General features: G+C 36.7%; 1 protein-coding gene and 1 long non-coding RNA gene across 8 annotated transcripts in view; one reads left to right on the top strand and one right to left on the bottom strand.

Moving 5' to 3' along the window:
• LOC139983650 (uncharacterized) overlaps positions 1-20,487 on the top strand; it is a 468,492-nt gene that overhangs the window by 278,072 nt on the left and 169,933 nt on the right. The gene's annotated exons all lie outside the window — the stretch shown is intronic.
• Positions 6,443-14,540, bottom strand: LOC139983672 (uncharacterized). Of its 4 annotated transcripts, none has more exons than XR_011798786.1 (4): positions 12,483-13,097; positions 11,522-11,696; positions 9,402-9,568; positions 6,443-8,537 (listed from the first exon to the last, which is right to left on the bottom strand). It is a non-coding gene; the product is annotated as an uncharacterized lncRNA (long non-coding RNA). The 4 variants fall into 4 exon arrangements; XR_011798784.1 differs by having other exon boundaries at positions 9,408-9,568; positions 12,483-13,096; XR_011798785.1 differs by lacking the exon at positions 6,443-8,537 and adding an exon at positions 13,187-14,540 and having other exon boundaries at positions 8,576-9,568; positions 12,483-12,624.

Here is a 20,487-nt window from a genome sequence, read left to right as displayed (position 1 = left end):
AGAACCAACTCCCAAACATTGTCTCCAGCAGGTACATTTCTACCAAACATCAGTGGAGCTAACCTACAGAAGCACCACATCTGTGATGCATTTTGTTTCAAGACAACCTTTCCTGATGACCACAGTACAGTAGAAGGTTTTGATGATTTATCTGCTCCTACATACTTAAAATATTGTAGTGCCTCATTTATTTTGGAGATAGTTAAATGCTTTCTTTCTACTAGGGAAGTAAGAACTTTAGTCCAAACAAGAAGGCAGACTCCTTCTAACAAATCATGCAATACATCAAAAGGGAGTCCATTGATAACATGAAAGAATGACAACTTGTTTATTGGGGAATTTTGTTTGACACCATACACCGAAGACAAATTTGGGTGTTGTTGCACCATATGCAATTGATGTTCATGTCCATCAATCCATCCAATGCCATGACTGCCTAAATTATCAGCTACAACAAATGTGATACCGTGCCTTTCTTGTTGTATTGTTCTCTATGTACCTCCAGTGTTAGCCCTTTTGTTTCTAAAACTTTTAAATCAGTGATCAACTGTTTTGCAACATGTGTTAAGCCAAATTTCTTTAAAAGAGTTGTCTTACAGAGCCATACCAATTGTATTGAACTCAGCTTGCTTCTATGCTTTGCAGGTAGGTTACCAATTGTAAAGTACATCCCATTGAGCTTTTGCTTTTTCCTGTAGCTTCCTAAAGGATTGCATACCTCAAAATCATCAAAGAACAATTGAATTTGTAATGATGGCTGTGTTTCAAAAATCCTATTACTTTGATATAATGATCCATCACAAAAATTCTGTAAGACACCATCTTGACAATGCCTGTGTGTGTTTAACACTTCATCCAAAACATCATTATGTTTAAGAAGAGATTTAAGACTCTCCAGAATAGGAACATACATGTATGTAGCTACTTCAGTTTTATTACAGTTGATATCGCCGACGATGTACTCTACTGGGGCTACATAGGTGGTGATGTTCAAAACAAATTCTTTCTGATGAGCCTCACTGCTGAAGTAATCTAGGGCAGAGAGTGGCGAATTCCTTTCTAGAATATCTAATATGACACTAGTCTTTTCTATGTTGAGTCCTTCTGTTTCTAATGCAGCATTAACTTGTGCAAATTGTTGAGTTTGAGCTGTTGCAAGTAATGAATGTATATTTTTCAATAGTGTACTTACTGTTGTCCTTGGCAAGCTGTGTTTTTCTGTTAATTTCAAGGTAAACAAGCCTACAGCATCCTGGATATTTTGTCCTGTATGTTCTAGTTGTTCTTCATTATCTCTGTTTGAACCTATTTCTATTCCAGGATCATACAGTGTTTGTTCTTTTTCTACATTTGCAACAGATGGTTCACAATGGTAGTCTTGCAAGCAATTTTCTTCAATTGCATTGGAAGGAGCATCAATTTTCTTCAATTGCATTGGAAGGAGCATCAATCTGAAACCCTCTGTGGTTACGTTGTATATGTTTTATGTAGGAATCCACCTTAGTGTATACCTTTTCACAACCATGTATCCCACACCTAACACTAAAATTTGGCTCGTGTTCATGAACTAACCGTAAGTGCTGAATTAATCTTCTAAATATCACAGTCTGGTACTGATGACATTGGAAACACATGTATACCAAGTTTTGATTTTCATCCATAGTTAAGTCATTATCCTAATTTCCCTAAAATCAGAATTAGAGGTATAGGCTACCTATAATTTATTTAGCCTAAGCTTAGGTAGGCCATTAGCTTATTTAAAGTTTAGTTTAGATTTTTGATCGCCTGAATTACTGGTTATAGCCTAAGCTACAACTACCTACTTAATAAAGTGTGTACTATCAAGGTCTGTGTGACGTTATAATTTGCCCAACTTGACTGCATTTGTAAAATTTAAGTGTTCAATAGAATAGCCTTAGCCTTGACTAGCACACTTTACTGCTAAAGCCAGGGTTGAACAACAAGACCGTTGCCCTTTTTACATAAAATGGAATATCACTGGCAGAAAGAGTATACGCTCGCTAGCGAGTCTTTTACATTCCAAGATCTTGGCAAAAGAAGCAGGGGTAGGCTTGTACCATGCAGCGTTCACCATACATACATACACCTATCTTCTATAACCGGCGTTAGTACCGATATGGCTATCATAGAAGGACTTTATGGGGCCTATCACAATACTTTGTAGTAGCCTATATGATTAAACGTATAGCCTATACATTATCCTTGAATGGCCCGCCACACAAAGTTGACAGTGTTTTGGCGATTACGGCTTTTATTCTTTAGAACACTTTATTATATTTACATGAACATTAAATTACATTCTTTAGCGTACTCTGTGTTTGTCTTTGACGAACTTTTGGCCAACAACTTGCCTAAAACGACTACTGATTTGTCCTTCGGAAGCAGAAAAGCGAGTCAACCATTGTCACGAGAATATTTGCATTGCGAAGTTATTCGTGAAGTTATACTCACATCGACAGTAAAAATAACCAAACGTATGGTTGATGAACTCACGTGATAGATCAAAGGAATATTTTAACTCACATTTTTTTTAGCGCAAATGAAGGAACGCGTAGAATGGGTATTGCAAGTAATCGTTGCGTTATATTAGTGTACTTAGCAAAGTCGGGAAAAGTGTGATCTTACTCACAGCGTGTATTTTCATACCAAGCTGAGTGTGTTAAACGTAAACATATATACAACCATGCAAGTTTTATCACTAACGCATAATATTAGTATCAAGTTATCTTCTTTTGATGAGTAATTCCGAACACGCAAGAACTTGGATTGTTTGTAGTTGTATTTATAGTAATTTTACATATATCGTAGTAAAGGTACCTACTTCATCTCTGTGTGTGTTAGCAAACTGCTTATCCATTAGAGAGCCTGTGTAATAGAATGTGTAAAAGTAAGTAGGCCAGACGTTTTCGTCTGTCCCCCACTCCTTCTCCCCTTGTTCCCTTCCCCCCCCTTTTCCCTCATCCTCCCACAGCTCTCTTCCCCTCCTTTTTTCTCCACACCTTTCTGTCTTTGTCCCTTTCCAGTTTGTTTTCTACCCTGTTCCTTTAATCCTCTCTTTGTCCCTCCACTGTTTATCTCCTACCTCTCCTCTTTCCCTGTTGCTTTCTTCTCACCATCCATTGTCCACTTATAATCCCCTTTCATCTATCTCATTGTGTTCACCATGCTCATTAACCTGTCTGTTTTCTGTACGTGTTTTTGTCCCTTCTGTTACTGTACTTGTCATTTAGCCTCTGAAGAAGATCCTGCTAGGATCGACACGTCAGGCCTACATACTTTTACACATATATCTAAATGTATCAGTAGTATATAACACTGAATGTCAAAAATAAGTCGAAAATCAAAATCTCTGTATTAGCCGAATGTATTTTTATAATGTTTTCAATAGTGTTATACATAGTGTATGGAAAGTTAACAATATAGCTCCGACCAGCAGGGAATCAAAACTATTACTGTATTTCGTTCGACGACAAGGGTTCTTTGTTACTATATTACTAGTAAAGTGTTACCACATGTACCAAAAAACAAAACAGTAAAAGTAAAAAAAACATGGTGAGTATAAATTGTAAAGATGTGCGCATAGGGATTGTGATTTGCTTACCAAACTAATGCTTGATGGATATGGATACTGCTTTTTATGGTAACTGTTAACTAATCAAACTTTACTGTAAATTATTCATCCTATTGAAGAGCCATTAGATATAACTATTCACTTTATAAAAATGCAAGTGCTTTATACACTAGTTTTAGGCGTATGTAAGGTTTAAATTTACTCTCTTTCCTGAATATAGTTGATGGTCAAATGATTGCCATTCATTAAACAGCTTTGAGAAGCATATATCGCACCATCTATCCACCAAGGGTTTTCTCTAGCTTTGTGATTCATCGTCTAACGTGGCATTTCTCGATATTTTGCAATAGTTTCGAAACTTACAGAGAGATAGAGAAGAACGGTACGTTTGTGGAACCTTTAGTAACTTCAGACCTTTAAAGAATTAATCATCTTCAAAATTTCAGAACGACAGTATAATATAAATGATAACAATATCTAAAGATATGTTTGTCCATAGCTTTCCACTTGGCAATTTTATTGTGTAACCTATAGCTTACGTAATATTTTAGAATGTCAGAGGAGAAATGTTAAGTCATATAAACATGCCGTAATTCCACGTCAGTTGTAATCACCTTTCAAAGGAATGACATATTGGAAATATCAGTGCTGATGTTATTTTCTTCAAAACACGCATTTTGTTTTTAATAACAATAGCTTAAAAAATGCTGCTGTATACAGCTTATTTTTTTTAAACATTTTCCTTGAAAAACTCAATATTTTGAAGATTTAGAATGCTAGATGGGAGGATGGAACTGCTTTGAAACATTTAGTTATTTTTGCCTGTAACAATTGCTCTTGCTATCATTTGTTGCCTGTAAAAATTGCTATTTCTATCATTTGTTTTAATGTAAAAGTATTATAATTACATAATAAAACAAATTGCGCTTCTATAAAGAAGTATACATTCCTCTGCCAAAAAAAGTTAATCATAAGTATCGCTACAAATGGTATTATCCCAGTATTCATTACAATTAGGCCAACTTTTGTATATGTTGTGTTATGATTTAATTAAGCATTCTTCAATACTTTGGAGAAACCTGGAACGTTTAAGGGAGGTCACATCTACTTTTGGAACAATCAGTAAAAAGGTGTATTACTGTAATGTTATGAATATATCGAGATTTTCAGCGCAGTTAATATTCCTTTTAGTAAACGTATATTATTGATACAGTACGTAAGAGCGTTTTCATTGAGTAATTTTATTTCAGGGGCGAGCAAGAACAGCCCATTAGTTGCAAATTTGATGAGGAATATCACGCAATGTAATTTATCAGGCATAATATAGTGGAAATTTTATTATTTGTATTAAGATTGTTTTTTTTTACTCACTTAAAATAATTACATTGACCGTAAATTATAATAACAATACCAAAGGTATTTCACAAAAACTTTTATTTCAAAGTAGGGACTTCGTTATTACTGACAATAAATAATTATTAACAAATATTTCAAGGACAACCTCAGTCGTTTTCAAAAGTTCCAGAGTGCTTGATATTTATTCTGGCTAATGAATTAAGCTACAATATAATCAATTAAATAACTGCAAAAAACATTCTGCAAGAGCTTTTCAATATCATCGCTTTGTAATATCTTGTAAGTTATTACAAACTATTACAAGGATTCAATTGTATCGCATGTCGCAGTGAACTTAACAATATGCTTGCTAAAATTATAATTAGTAATTTATTACTAGAGTTAACTGTCGAAATAAGTACTTTCTTATAGTAAAGTAGTTTTTACCTTCAATGTTGGAGTGGACATGATATCCTTCATGTAAAAGCTGCATTTTGCGTTTATACTTTCATTTATACAAACTAGTTGTAACTTATGATACCATTCAAGCGATAGTCCCGTGTGTCTGAAGATAATTTCTAGTAAAATTACTGAAAAATGTTCTTCAGTTTTAGATCAAAACTTCACTTACCAGCATTTGCCACTTCCGTAATGATCCAAAATTTGGGGTGGCAATAGAGCCATTACAAGGCAACATAAAGCCGTTTATTTTATAGATTTAACAAGGCGAACTGCTTAAAATGGTGGAAGTTAGAATCTTCCGTAAAATGCAGCTTTCATGAAAAAGTGTAGTATACTCAGACCCGTTGCTAGGCATGTTGAGTGTAAGGTCACCAACAATTTAAGGAAATGAGCACAATACCCATGTCCGGTAACTTGTGAAGTAGTTTTACACATGATTGGAACAGAGTGGAGAGAGCTGCAGAGAATGCACATCCCTGAACCCCGGGCTCCCAAACGGGCCAGACTTAGACGGGCCGGGCTAGTAACTTAATAAGTTTAACTTTTGTTTTCAGTGTACCAAATTAAGTACTTTATCTTGTTCACAAACTAAATTGTGCTTTAAAATATATTAAAATGACTTAGACATCGAAACTTACGCGTACTTTACATTTTTCGTTTCTATGTTTCTCTGTAAGAGGCTAAGAAACATTTAGGGTTTCTAGGAACTATTTAAACCTGACTTTTATCCAAGAAAAAAAAAAAATTTGTTCAACATTGATAAATTTACCAGAAATGATATTGCTTTTAATGACGTTTGCACTCGGGTATAAAAATATGGTATATATAAGGGAAAAATCTACGCTATGACTGTCATTTTCTTTAAACCTTCAAAATGTGAGTTAAAAAGGCAAATGCATTGTAATCATACTGCAGATACATAAATTTGAGACAAAAAATAACACAATGAGAAAATTACTCTTTGTTTGTACCAACTTATGTATTTCATGTTATATTTTATCTACATGACCATAAACTGAAATTTAGTAGGTTAATTTCTTACATGAATGAAAAGGAAGAAAAATACCTCTTGTCCCTGTACAAAAGTGAATCAGTGAAACAAATTCACCCCACAACTGCAAGGGAGTGTCATTTAGCACCAAGAAGAAACACCATTAATGGCTTACAATACAGTTCTGAGGGGCGTACCAATACGCCCCGCTACTGGTTGGAGTGTCATTTAGCACCAAGAAGTAACAACATTTAGTGGCTTGCAATACAGTTCTGAGGGGCGTACCAATACGCCCCACTACTGGTTGGAGTGTCATTTAGCAACAAGAAGTTACAAAATTTAGTGGCTTGCAATACAGTTCTAAGGGGCGTACCAATACGCCCCGCTACTGGTTGGAGTGTCATTTAGCACAAAGAAGTAACACCATTAAGGGGCGTACCAATACGCCCCGCTTCTGGTTGGAGTGTCATTTAGCACCAAGAAGTAACAACATTTAGTGGCTTGCAATACAGTTCTAAGGGGCGTACCAATACGCCCCGCTAATGGTTGGAGTGTCATTTAGTTCCAAGAAGTACCAACATTTAGTGGCTTACAATACAGTTCTAAGGGGCGTACCAATACGCCCCGCTACTGATTGGAGTGTCATTTAGCACCAAGAAGTACCAACATTTAGCGGCTTACAATACAGTTCTGAGGGGCGTACCAATACGCCCCGCTACTGATTGGAGTGTCATTTAGCACCAAGAAGTAACAACATTTAGTGGCTTGCAATACAGTTCTAAGGGGCGTACCAATACGCCCCGCTAATGGTTGGAGTGTCATTTAGTTCCAAGAAGTACCAACATTTAGTGGCTTACAATACAGTTCTAAGGGGCGTACCAATACGCCCCGCTACTGATTGGAGTGTCATTTAGCACCAAGAAGTAACAACATTTAGTGGCTTACAATACAGTTCTGAGGGGCGTACCAATACGCCCCACTACTGGTTGGAGTGTCATTTAGCAACAAGAAATTACAAAATTTAGTGGCTTGCAATACAGTTCTAAGGGGCGTACCAATACGCCCCGCTACTGGTAGGAGTGTCATTTAGCATAAAGAAGTAACACCATTAAGGGGCGTACCAATACGCCCCGCTTCTGGTTGGAGTGTCATTTAGCACCAAGAAGTAACAACATTTAGTGGCTTGCAATACAGTTCTAAGGGGCGTACCAATAGGCCCCGCTAATGGTTGGAGTGTCATTTAGTTCCAAGAAGTACCAACATTTAGTGGCTTACAATACAGTTCTAAGGGGCGTACCAATACGCCCCGCTACTGATTGGAGTGTCATTTAGCACCAAGAAGTAACAACATTTAGTGGTTTACAATACAGTTCTGAGGGGCGTACCAATACGCCCCGCTACTGGTTGGAGTGTCATTTAGAACCAAGAAGTGACAAAATTTAGTGGCTTGCAAAACAGTTCTGAGAGGTGTACCAAAACGCCCCGCTAATGGTTGGAGTGTCATTTAGCACCAAAAGTTACACCATTAGTTCTGAAATAACATAATAACACCATTAGGTGGCTAAGAATGCAGTTCTGAAGTCCGTACCGATACACCCCCTACTGCTCGGAGTGTCATTTAGCAATAAGAAATTACATCATTAATAACAACAATAAGTGGCTTACAATGCAGTTCTGAAGGATGTACTACTCAGACCCTCAGATTGCTCTAATGGGCATACTGATACCCCTACTAATAATTTTATACCAAAAAAGTACAATAATAAGAGAAGTCACTGTAACCTTACCCAACCCTCCCACCCCCCCCCCTTTTTTTATTTCACACACACTTAAAACAAGCATTTTAGGATTTGCAGAGTAGAAGACCATGTGGCTGTTCCAGTGTTGCCACTTCCTAAAGATAAACACATATACCCTACAAGACAATTAACCTTCCTGTTGTCCCCAAATGACCTTTGACCTTCACCAATCTCAATACGCTTCTTTTAATCAGTGCTATACACATTTTTTTCATCCTCTGTGATCTAGGATCATCCCTAGCAACAATAGGCACATTAAGTTCTGTGCCATCATCCCATCAAAGTTTCATTGCAATGGTTTTCCTCTTGAACGCAATGGCCAGACCAAACAGACCCAGTGTGAGCATTTCTGTGTCATCTTCAGAAAAAAAGAGAGAAATAAAACTTTATTCTACACTGACAGTCTAACCATTTGATTTATTTTTTATCTGTTGCATTGATAGTAAAAAAACAAATGAACAAAGACTGCAAATGTTTTTTTTTGATATGATAAGTTAGCAGGACTATACTGTCATATGATTGCAGTGCTATCACTCTGCTGTCCTCTACAATCTGATTAATACTATGACAGAGGTCACATGTCTGCCTGTATTAGTAGCCTACATGTTGTTCCCATTATACAAGTGAAGATTCCATTTGAATGTAATGTGTCCCCTTGGAGTAATATTGAATTAAAACATTGAATTTAATTTGATGTGACATTTGACCTATGTTTCTGGGGGGTCTGCTAGACATAGACTTTAACCCTAAAACACCTTCATACCAAGTTTTAAGAAAATCAACACAGCCATTTAAGAGGACTGTTTGACATAAAATTGGACACCCCACACAGACAACTTTTACCCCTCCCTCAGTCAAACACTTCCGGTGACCATGCAATACCCCACAATGAATGACCCCTATTGGGAAAACTAACCACTACCATGGCAACTGTTGCGTAATACTGTTAATGGTCCAACTGGCAAAGGAACTACAATATTGTACCTAATCCTCCCTATGAGAGTGATTAGATAACAATTATTTGAAAATTCACATACTGTAAGAGAGCGATTCTGTGTGCACAACACAAAGTTATGTGTTATGTGTAGACAAGGACTTTCCATACACACTTTCAATGTCTTAATGCATAGGTCATTGCAACCTGAATATACAATATGGAGGAATGAGATGAATAACTGCTCGGCAGAAATTCTTCTATAAAAACAACATTCATAGTAGTCACCTTTACCTCAATGCTCATCTGATGCCTGGTTTCCCCTATTTTGATGTGCTTGTTTGCTAACCAAAGTTTTGTATCTTTACATTCTTGTCTGGATTTCTCTCCCTCAGCTCCTTACAGGCTGTCAGATTGTGGATGCCACCAATAACTTCATAATGGTATCCATTTGCCTGAAAGAAAAATTTGTTACAAAATGTGAAAATGAATATATCAGTAACTTAAGTCAAAGTAGCGTAATGTCAGACTTTTGTCCTCAAAGATCAGGTGTAATTGACATGCAAACAGAAAGCCACAGGGCTTAGTGATTCCTTTGCCTATTGTTATTGTAGGGCATTGGAGGGGAGAGTTCTACTGAGTACATGGGATCCACAGTGAAATGAAAAAAAAATCTCTTGCAACTATTAGCAAAGGAGAACTAAATGTGTACTCAAAGATATGGTGTGGACAACCCTGAGTTATCATGTTTTCAAAGGTTTTTAATATTATGATGTGTGTAGGAATCCACATGTCAAGTAAAAGATCTGTTCATGTTGTTCTTCTTGTCTAGGGCTAATATTGCCATGTTCATGGTGAGGTACCATGTTTAAGAAGTTTTTCAGACTGAAATTAACTGACCTCGGGTGACCTTGACCCAAACAGCCAAAAAAATAGAAGACAAATGCTTAATTCCTATCAAATTTGAAATTTACCAAAACTTCACTTCTTCAGCTAGAAAAGTTGTCAGTTGTTGACCACTAGTCAGGGTTTTTGTTGAGAAATGAAGTAGGTGGGTCAAGTTGAAAAGTAGGCGGGACTGTCTGTTCGCGGACATGGGGGAGGGGTCTAACCCTCCCCCTCCCCTTTGCCGGAAAATTGCAATTTAAAAAGTCTCTAGATGCAAAATGGTGCAATATACAGTTGTTTGGTCAATGATATTGCCCCCTCCCAATCACCCCTTTCTTCTGTCCTATTTTTCTTTTTTTCTCCTGAATTTTTTTATTAACACTCGGGTCATGGAGCCTAGGGAGGTAGCTATGCCACTGAACCGAACTTAGCAAGGGTGTGACGCACTTGCTGCATTAAATGAAGTGCCATCATAACAAAATGATAATAGGTCTACGGTACCTACAAAGTGAGTAGGATTTTACTGCCAAAATGTACCCAACTAGGTCTGTGATAGAATTTAGTATTTATATAGTATTTATTTCTCTCGATTTTTTTCGTCTAATTTTTTTTTTAATTTTAATTTTTTTTTTTTTACTGAGCGTCGCAAAGTAGCCGGGTCCTGTACGTGCAGTAAGCGAGTCATTTGCCCCGGGTCCCGGCTACTAACGAAAACCCTGCTAGTGACCTCAAATGACCTTGACTTCTCCCAACACACTATCAGCTGAGTATTTACTAAGAGTGTCTTCATACTGAGCATTAACTTCATGCAAGCTGTACTTAGTGAGATATGTCTTCAGAATTTAACTAAAATTGACCTCAAATGACATTTGACCTCAAAAAAAGTTAACATTATAGATGGCAAGTATTCAATCAGAGGAACAAATTTGACATTCTATGTAGCTTTATTCTTTGAGTTAGCTCATTCACAAAGTTTTCAGGTTTAGACCATTGGTTATCTCATATGACCTTTGGCCCCTCCCAAAGCAATAACAGTGAAGAATTTACTAAGGTGGTAGATACCGAATACATTCTTCTAATTGTTCAAAGTGTGAACTTTATGTAAGCTGCACATGGTGAGATAACCTGTTAACAAAGTTTCAGATTTTTAGGTGGTGTGGACCTCAAACAATTTTTGACTTACTAAGTAACAGCAAGTGGTAAGCACTCGGTTGAGGGATAAGCATACTAATTTCACTTAACCTTTACTTCAGTAAGGTCATTTATAGGGTTTTTAACGGTTGACCACTGGCAATTAAATAAAAATTGCAGCTGAGAATTTGCTAAGGGGTAGCTTTCTACCAAGTATGAACTTCATGCATATTGCATTTGTTGAATTATCAAAGTTTTCAAAATTTGAGCTAAGGCATCTCTCTCTCACATATGCACACACAAGCAGTCACTGCTGCATGGTTTTTGATAAACAATTATGAAGTACTCCATTATAAAAATCACTTTATAATCAAGTGCTGATTACTCACCGTGGGTTCTGAAAAATTCTCCAAGTTTTCCAAAGTTGTTGCTATAACAGTCAGTGGTTGATATTGTGGTTGTTAAAATCTAACATAGCCTCTTTTAATTTGGTGAGAAATTACACATTCACTTCTCTCAACTTCCAACCAACTTCTAGATTTTCTATGTCAATATTTGCAACACCTGTGGAGAAGTAAAAACGATGGTAAGTAAATTTCTGCAAAGCTAACATCAACTGACAGGGAAATGCCACACTGTAGGTATGCAAAAGGTTTTCCGTAAACTTTGTAAAGCTAAAAATACTATTCAAACCAAATGTACACAGTGACTATAATGATTGTTAAAGTATGTTGAGAAGCAATGTTCAATTAATGAACATATTATTAATGGGGTTCTGACCCCTCCCCGATAACACTCAAATAAAAACTGATACTTCTATTGATGTTGTAAATTTCTGGTGAAAAGTTAACAGTTGAGGCAGTTCTTAATGGGCATGCAGTAGGAGGCATACAGATGGCTCAGTATGAAGGACACTGCACAGAAACTGGTGTAAAATGAATTTAACAGCTGCCTACTGTCCGTTTAGTTGTGGGCTGCTGAATATTACTCATACAGTATGCGGGCCCACCATGGTAGCCACAGGAAGAAATTTTGACTAACAAAAGGCCAAAAATAGATTGCTGAAAATGGAAGATGATTGTTTTAGCATCTATGACAAACTTTGATCAATGTTTTTTCGTGTTGAAAATTAACGCTTATTCAAATTCTCTTCAATTTTTTTTTTGTTCAGTAAATTGGTGAACCAAAAAGTTTGGGTTTTTTCTTCCCTTTGTTTTATGGTGGGCCAGATTAGATTGTCTGGCATGCTCAATCTGGCTAGTAGGGCCCCCTGTTCTAAAACCACAATTCCAATTCCTGAGGCAGTATATTGTACTGCTACCGTACCTGACAGCTTCTAAGGGTTCTCACCTAAGAATGCTGCATTGACTTCCTTCTTGATGAATTCTAAAGGGCTGACAACTGGCTGATCCTTATTACTCTTCCTCTTTTTTGAAGCACAGGTAACTTGTGCTGAGCCTTTCTTTTCTCTTTACTTCTTGATGTTGAAGGTCTGTTTTAAAGTGGAAAAGAGCAGTTAGTAAACCTGAATATGATAATATGCTAGTGTCCTTTGACTCCTTGGACTCCAATATATCAACCCCAATCTTGGCCCAATGTCTGACCCAGAGGGGAGAAGGGGTACACATGAGGCTTTCACCCCCATGAAATTGAAGACTGTAAGCATTTTACTGCACTGGTGCATGTCAGTCTCTGAAGCAATAATATTCCTTGTTACTATATTATATTGATTCAAAACTAATTATATAGTTGCCATAAAATTTTAGGATTTTGGAGTAGCCGACAACAGGAACGAAATTAGGATTTAGGAGCACTTCACGTTTTAACAATTTTGATATGTTAACACTATCCTGGCTTCACTGATTAAATAGGCTTAGGGCCTAGCTCTTGCTAAGTTGGAGTTGGACGCGACAATGTTATTTTCTACGAAATTTTAACAGATTTTTAGGTGCAAACAACAAAGACACACGTTTTTTTTAAAATGAAAGCTGAAGGTTAAGGAGCGTGAAGCATCAATCGAATTAATCAAATAGCTGCACCAAATTAGGACTCACCTTTGATGTTGTGACCTAGCCTACACAGACTTCAGTCTAGAAATAGTGTGCACGCTACCTAGGGCCTAAGTTCGAGCCCGTAGAGGCCCCTTTTCTTCTAAGTTCTATTTGAGGCGTTTTACAACGAACCGAACTTGTCAAAAAATTGGCAAAATCGCTTGGTCAATAACTACCTGGGCTCCTGCCTTTAATTGTACCGTAAATTGTCGAGAGGAATAATAAATTTAAAATGCCGGTATATCCTAGTCATTGAATCAACTTGAAGTAGGCCTAACGTTTAATACTAACTCGCATCATGTAGTGTACTTCACTTTTTCACCTTTGACCCTCAAGTTTTATGTCAAATTCACGTACGTACATAATATAAGCTTAAGGAGGTAGCACTTGTATGTTACTACGCGACTGTGGTCGCCGTTTTCTTGTTCGTCGGAAAATATCACAGAAACAGATTGTAGTAGTAGAAACCGTCAGGAGTGTCACTCGTTGACTTGTTAAATGGCTGTCAGCGTTGCTTGTTATTGCACTTGCTTCAAGTAGCATTTTTTCACTCACAATCAAGTCAGAATTGATTGAAATATCTTTTCTAATCAGTTTGGGTTGTAGACAAGCCACACTACATGACACCGACGGTTTTTTCTTGAAAGTCAGTCTAGAGCAATGTATAGGGTGTCCATTATGTGTTTGCATGAACAACTTAAAAATAGTAATACACAAAATATGACGACAGATCATGAAGAAGTTCGAATTCAATGTATAACGTTAAATGCTTGTCTACACTGCGGTTGGACACCTGCAATCACAAATAAGTTACGCTTGGCAGTTACATCAGCACACTGCGGTTCAAGCGTCCTTTGACTCGAGTCAGAGAACAATAGTATTCACTGTTGATGTCAGTTCTGCATGAAGATAAAAAACACTGATAATGTGCATTCTGACAGTTAACCCACCACAATGGAGGTTATAGGTCGGTTAATTACGCGGTGACTTGATTCGGGTTTTCAAGAATGGTATGGTTTAGACATTTTATCCTTCACTGACCTTGTTTTCAGGTTTGCCAAGCAGAATTACCAGAGATCAATGTCTTAAACTCCAGAAGTTATAAGTACCATATATTTGTCAAAACTCCTTTTTATTCTCAGAGGGTTATGGAATAATTTGTCTGAGAAAGTTGTACTTGCAAGTAGTGTACGAACATGGGAAGTATCACTTCCTTGGTAAGAATGGCTTTGGGTGTTCATTTAGAATATTTGAGAAAAAATGGAGAGTGAATGCTTCCAGGAAAGTACTTTTTGAAAACGCCTAGCAATTTTAGCGTGCTATGATTTGGGGCGATTGGCTATGCACTTTTAATTTATTTTAACAGCATACCCATATACATGCAAGAACCAAAAAATCCACTTGGTTATTCTTAACACAAAATATATTTCATTATACAGAAATAAGTCCAAAAGTTTTCCTCACCTTAGTGCTGTTTGGGATCGGCGGTATATTTCGAATCTTCATGTAATTGTTGACAAGGGCTCTTTGGTTCCAAAAGTAGACTTCGGACAAGTCCGAAAAATGAAAAATCTTGAGTCTTCCTCTGCCACACACCAATTTCTTGGTCTCGTCATTTTATAAAATTATTATTTAGGCGTTTCGAACTTTTTCGCAACTTCGGCTCTACGATTTTGCGTTTGGTGCATCCGTACATGAGCAGTCTAACCTTGTCAGGGTACAAATACGTTGGTGGTCTAAACAACTCCCTGGTCTAACAAACGTATACGTATGTGTATGCAACTACGACAGTGAAAATTTACGATATCAAATAATAGTGCGGATGTTTGTGGTAGAAAAAAGACAACAAAGTCTGGTTGAACATCTCCACGTTTGCGGTCAACATCGAGAGGGCCGATGAAAGATGATATTACGCAATCATTCCTATCACGTTGCGTTCTCTCACACAGGAAATGAAGGTTAACGTTTTTTCAAGTTGACGACATGCCATGGCCTTAGCCTTTAATTAGAACTATAGTTGTAAATAAAGAAAACAGTGTGTTTGGCGAATAGGATCATTTATACACCTACCGGTATGTGTATGCATGGAGGTCAAAAACAGGTAAAAAAAAACCAGGTAAAATGGAGGTAAAAAACAGTTTAACCTCCATGGAGGTAAAAACAGTTTTCCCTCCATGGTGTATGCATGTGTGCATGCGTGAGTGTATGTATGTATGCAATGCATGTACGTGTATAGGTATGGATGGGTGGGAATAACAAATAAGCTGCATTAATAATATATGATGCATTTCATTGAAAATAAGGCTGCAGATATATATATATTTATATATATATATATACATAAATATATATTTATATATACATATATATATATACTTATATATAAATATATATATATATATATATATATATATTTATTATTATTATTATTATTATTATTATTATTATTATTATTATTATTATTATTATTATTATTATTATTATTATTATTATTATCATTATCATCATCATTATTATTATTATTATTATTATTATTATTATTATTATTATTATTATTATTATTATTATTATTATTATTATTATTATTATTATTATTATTATTATTATTATTATTATTATTATTATTATTATAGAAAACCAGAGAAATAAGATATGACTCATAATTGACAAATAAGGAGTAAAGTTTTAGAAAATATATTAGAATTTCGGTCCTCTTGAGGGCCTTCGTTAGCAATACTTGGCAGTCGAATGAAAAGTACAAAATATACTAACACAATGAAAGTATGACGCTAGATAAGTGTAAGTTGCATTGATGGAATTAAAACCAAATAAACCATGACTATACAGGAAGCGGATGAATGAGCAAAGAACGGATAACATGTTTGTAGAACTGATAGTTGTTAAGGCACTTAAGGGGTCCCAAGTCTTTGTCGAGGCCGGTGACTTAATACGAAAGATCCAATCGATTTCTTTACGTTTACGTTCAGTAGTGAATTTGAAGTTCGAGGCAATTAAAATACATTTTTAGTTTTTGAGAGAAACGGGGAATCTGATCAAATTATCACGAAATATACTATTTGTGATTACTAAAACGTAAGCGGAACCGGGAGCCTGTTCACCTACATAATTGCCCCCTTTGCAAAGTACACAATAGAAAATGTAAATAACATAACACAAGAGAGGGAATGGGGATAGTTGACTATAGTCTTAGACTCGTTACCATTAAATATCATTGAATTTCTGTTATTGTGTGATTCCTGAAGAACAGATAAATGAAACGTTAACCTATGTGTACAACAAATTTTACATCATTACTCACTATCACACATTCCCACTAGGATATTTTTAGTATTCAACAGGGTTGTATAGTATTTAGGTTGTCCCTTGCAATTTTAAAGTGAGTGTAAGCAGGGACGTAGCTGAGCCTGAAGTTGGGGGGAGGGGGGAATGCAGTGGCTGAAATTCCAACTTGATGGGTTTTGGAGCCAGAAAATTCTGACTGCTGCCTTGTACCCCCCCCCCCCCCCACCCGCACTACTCGTGAACGATACGGTCAGTGTTAGTCAGACATCCCATCTTTCGCGACTGCAATTTTGTTCCGATTTTTTTGCGGTACATTTGTAGCACTGGCCCTCACTTCACAAACTTATTATTCACTCTGGTTAAGCGGGTAAGCAACTCTGGTTAAGCGGGTAAGCAACTGAGTTGAGTTATCTGCTTGATAGGCTACATAGACTACTAACTACAAAAGCTATGTTAATGTAACAAAGGGGAAAACCTTTTTTTCAACAAATTATATTCGACGACATAGTGAATTACCCCAAAATACAGTGCTTTTTCCTAGCGCGCTTAATATTATTTTCTTGGGGGGGGGGGGGGCTATTTATCACTCACATGATTTTTTTTTAAATTGTTCACTTCATTCCAACTGAGCATTGGGAATGAAATGAATACTTAAACATTTTGCAGGAAAATGTTGAGTTGACGACTGATACGAAAAGTTATCAATTAAACATTTTGCAGAAATTTTTCAATTGCTCCATTGGAATGAAGTGAACAATTATTTTGCCAAACAATGTCCAATTGACGAGATAAGATATGTTGTCAATTAAACATTTTGCAGAAACTTTTTCAATTGCTCAAATGGAATGAAGTGAACAACTGAACATTTTGCAGCAAAATGTCCAATTCACGAGATATGATAAGTTGTCAATTAAACATTTTGTAGAAAATTGTTCAATTGCTCAGTTAAAGCAACTAAGCAATCCAAATTTTTTTATATTTTTTTATAAGATTTTATCTTGTTATCTAAACAATTTACTGAAAAATTTCACCCTATGGGGCAAAGTTTTTCTCATGTTGATGGCCCTTTAAAGCTTCCGTAGATAAGCATTGAGCGTTTTTATCGTATACGTTGTACAGTAGTTTTATCAGGCATTTTTTTTTTACAGTATTCAAAATCACACGAAGTTTTGTATGGTGGAGTAAAAAGATCGCGAGATACAGTTTCTAAATTTGACAAGGAAAACGTGGTAAATATGACTGATTAAAGGTCAATTTTGACCGAAAATTGTAGGTCACTCACAAATTACAAGAATATATGAAATTAGAGTGCGACAGTCGGAAAAATTAGAGTGAGACAGTCGGAAATTCCGACTGTCGCACTCAAATTTTCCAACTATCATCAGTTTTACAAAGATTGGGGGTGGGGTGTGAGACACCCCACCCCTCTAGCGACGTACCTGAGTGTACGTATACCCACGGCACGTCGAATAATACACGGGCGAAACTCGCAGTGTCCTGCATTACCATTGAACTTCTGAGTTCGTATATTTTTCAAGAAACCGACACGGATACATACGACAACGTATACCAATATGTAAATGTCTATCAAGATCGGTATGTCATAGGCACCTAGATGACTGAATTTCCCAGTGAGGTAAAATTCCTCCTAGATGGTAATCAAACGGTTTAAGAATTTTACCCAAAGGTGACCATATTTTAATATGGAGCATATATGGGGCCAATACATCATAACTTTTAGCCTTCGAAATAACCTATTGTAGTTGCATATAACAAGGTTTGAACCTAACTGGAGACCAAAACTTCCCCGTATGCAACACCTTTGAAAAATAAAGAGGCGCGGGGGGGGGGGGGGGTCGGAAAGAGGATTCAAGAAAGTTTGTAATATATAGGCTTCTTAAATAGTGCAGTTCCTAAAGGGTCTACTCGTTTGTATTGGGTTTTAATGCCTTCTGAATCGCTTAATTTTCAAACAATTTCTGTGAAGACTACTATATTTCAGTCATACTTTCTCAAGCGTGGGCACAATGCCTAAGCGTGGGCACAATAAAGTTACTGTCACACATGCATGTTAAGCAATATGTATATGTGTAGTGTACGCGGCTGCGTGCAGTACATATATTGTCTATGTATATATGTTAATCGTAATGTCTTTTTCCCGTGTTGATAGATGGGCTATAGTATGGGGTGCCTCCTATGATAGTAAGAAACCCGTTACCATTAAGTACCATTGACGTACCCATCAGTGGCGTCGCCAAGGGGGGAGGGTTGGGGCCTGAAAAAAAATCGTGCCCCCAGGTGCCCTTCCCCTTCAGATGCGGTTGTAGTGTTAAAAAAATACTCAGACAAAACTTTATTTGCCTAAATTAAAAACATCAATATTGGACAGATGCAAGCCCGAAAATTACTTCAAGTTGCTAAATATAGCACCAGATTGCATCTGAGGACCCTTAAAATTGATCCAAAATTCACAAAGTGGAAGGGAGAACTCTCCCCTATCACCCCTCCCACAGGACGGCATTTAACAATACACATTGTGCCTCCATAAGTAAGTGATGTCCCCCCCCCCCCATGTACTACATGAAATTGGACAGTAATGATGGATGAAGAACCCGAAGTACATCTGTTTTTCCGTATCACATATTATTTCACAAAAATTACAAAATTTAAACCCCAATGACGTGCGGGCATAATCTATACGAATTCAATACATCACTAACTATAGGTGGTGGCGAGATCCTCAACCCTAAATGTGATAGATTTTGTGTATAACTTCTGCATATCAGTTTCCAATCTTATTTCCGAAAATTTTAATCAATAAGAAGTGCTGAATGTGAACAAATCCTAAATGAGAGTATATGCCTAGAGTAGGCGAATAAACAATTTTGGTTGTAAAATGTATACATGATATTTTTCTCAAATTGATACATATGACCTTGAATTTTACCCATCTTTTTAATTGTGTTAATGACAATGACATATGTAAAGGAGGATTTTGTAACACCTTTAGATCCAGAGATATGTGTGTTTTCCACGTCGCAAAAAGTACGCCCTCTATTCCATCTTGTTGCTAAAATGTGTTTTTTCCCCTCTTTTGTTGGAGACTAGGTATTTTCCTTTATATTGTAACATGATTCAGCTAGGAGTTGATCACAATGCACAGAGTAAATTGGTAAATTTGTATAATTATATTCCAAACAAAATTGAAATAACCCTATCAATTAGACACAAGCATTTAACTGTTTTCCAAAATTATAATGGAAGTTTGATGTATTTTGCCACATTAGGAGGCTTTAAATGTATCGTCAATGTTAGTGCGATTAATTAAGTGAAAATAGCTATGGCTGTAGAAAATCGGAGGGTTGAGCGCCGTAGGCTAGGACTATCATTGTAATGGACTTGTCGCAACAGAAATGTGTATGTGTTTGTGTATGGGTGAGGCGGGGGGGGGGTGGGGATATAATGATATTCTTTATAGCAAGTGATTTTAATGTTATGATCACAAGCTGGCTGAAAAAATATACCATAATTTATCTTACAAGCATGCAGCTATTTTTTTTGGGTGGGGGGGGGGGGTGGTCAGGTCGACCGTTGTTTATATAGGATCAGCAAAGTCGTTGGGAGCTGGGGTTAGCATCGATGTGGGGCAGATCTCCATGCCCCTGCCCCCATATCCCACTGTGCTACTGTTTACAAACAAGTGAAAGCGAAATTTTCCAAATGTATCCATGTAAACCACAAATGAATACTTCTACAGAAAGGCTAACCTAACACAAATAAGACTATAGGCATGCATGTGTGTTTGACAAGTAATACTGATGAGAACTCCGCATAGTGCATATTTTTACACAGTACAACTAAACAAGTCTACTACAGTACTATTATAAAAGTTACCAGCGTTAGCCTTTTCACACAATAGATCTAGCGTATTTTTTTCACCTTTCTAGGATTCCAGCATACGTTTTATAAAAAATCGCACCAAATCGGTAATTCACAAAATA

This window comes from Apostichopus japonicus, chromosome 16 (genome assembly GCF_037975245.1).
Source record: "Apostichopus japonicus isolate 1M-3 chromosome 16, ASM3797524v1, whole genome shotgun sequence".
NCBI lineage: Eukaryota > Metazoa > Echinodermata > Holothuroidea > Aspidochirotida > Stichopodidae > Apostichopus > Apostichopus japonicus.
The sequence above is the reverse complement of the archived record's forward strand: the minus strand, read 5'-3'. Positions and strand labels throughout refer to the sequence as shown.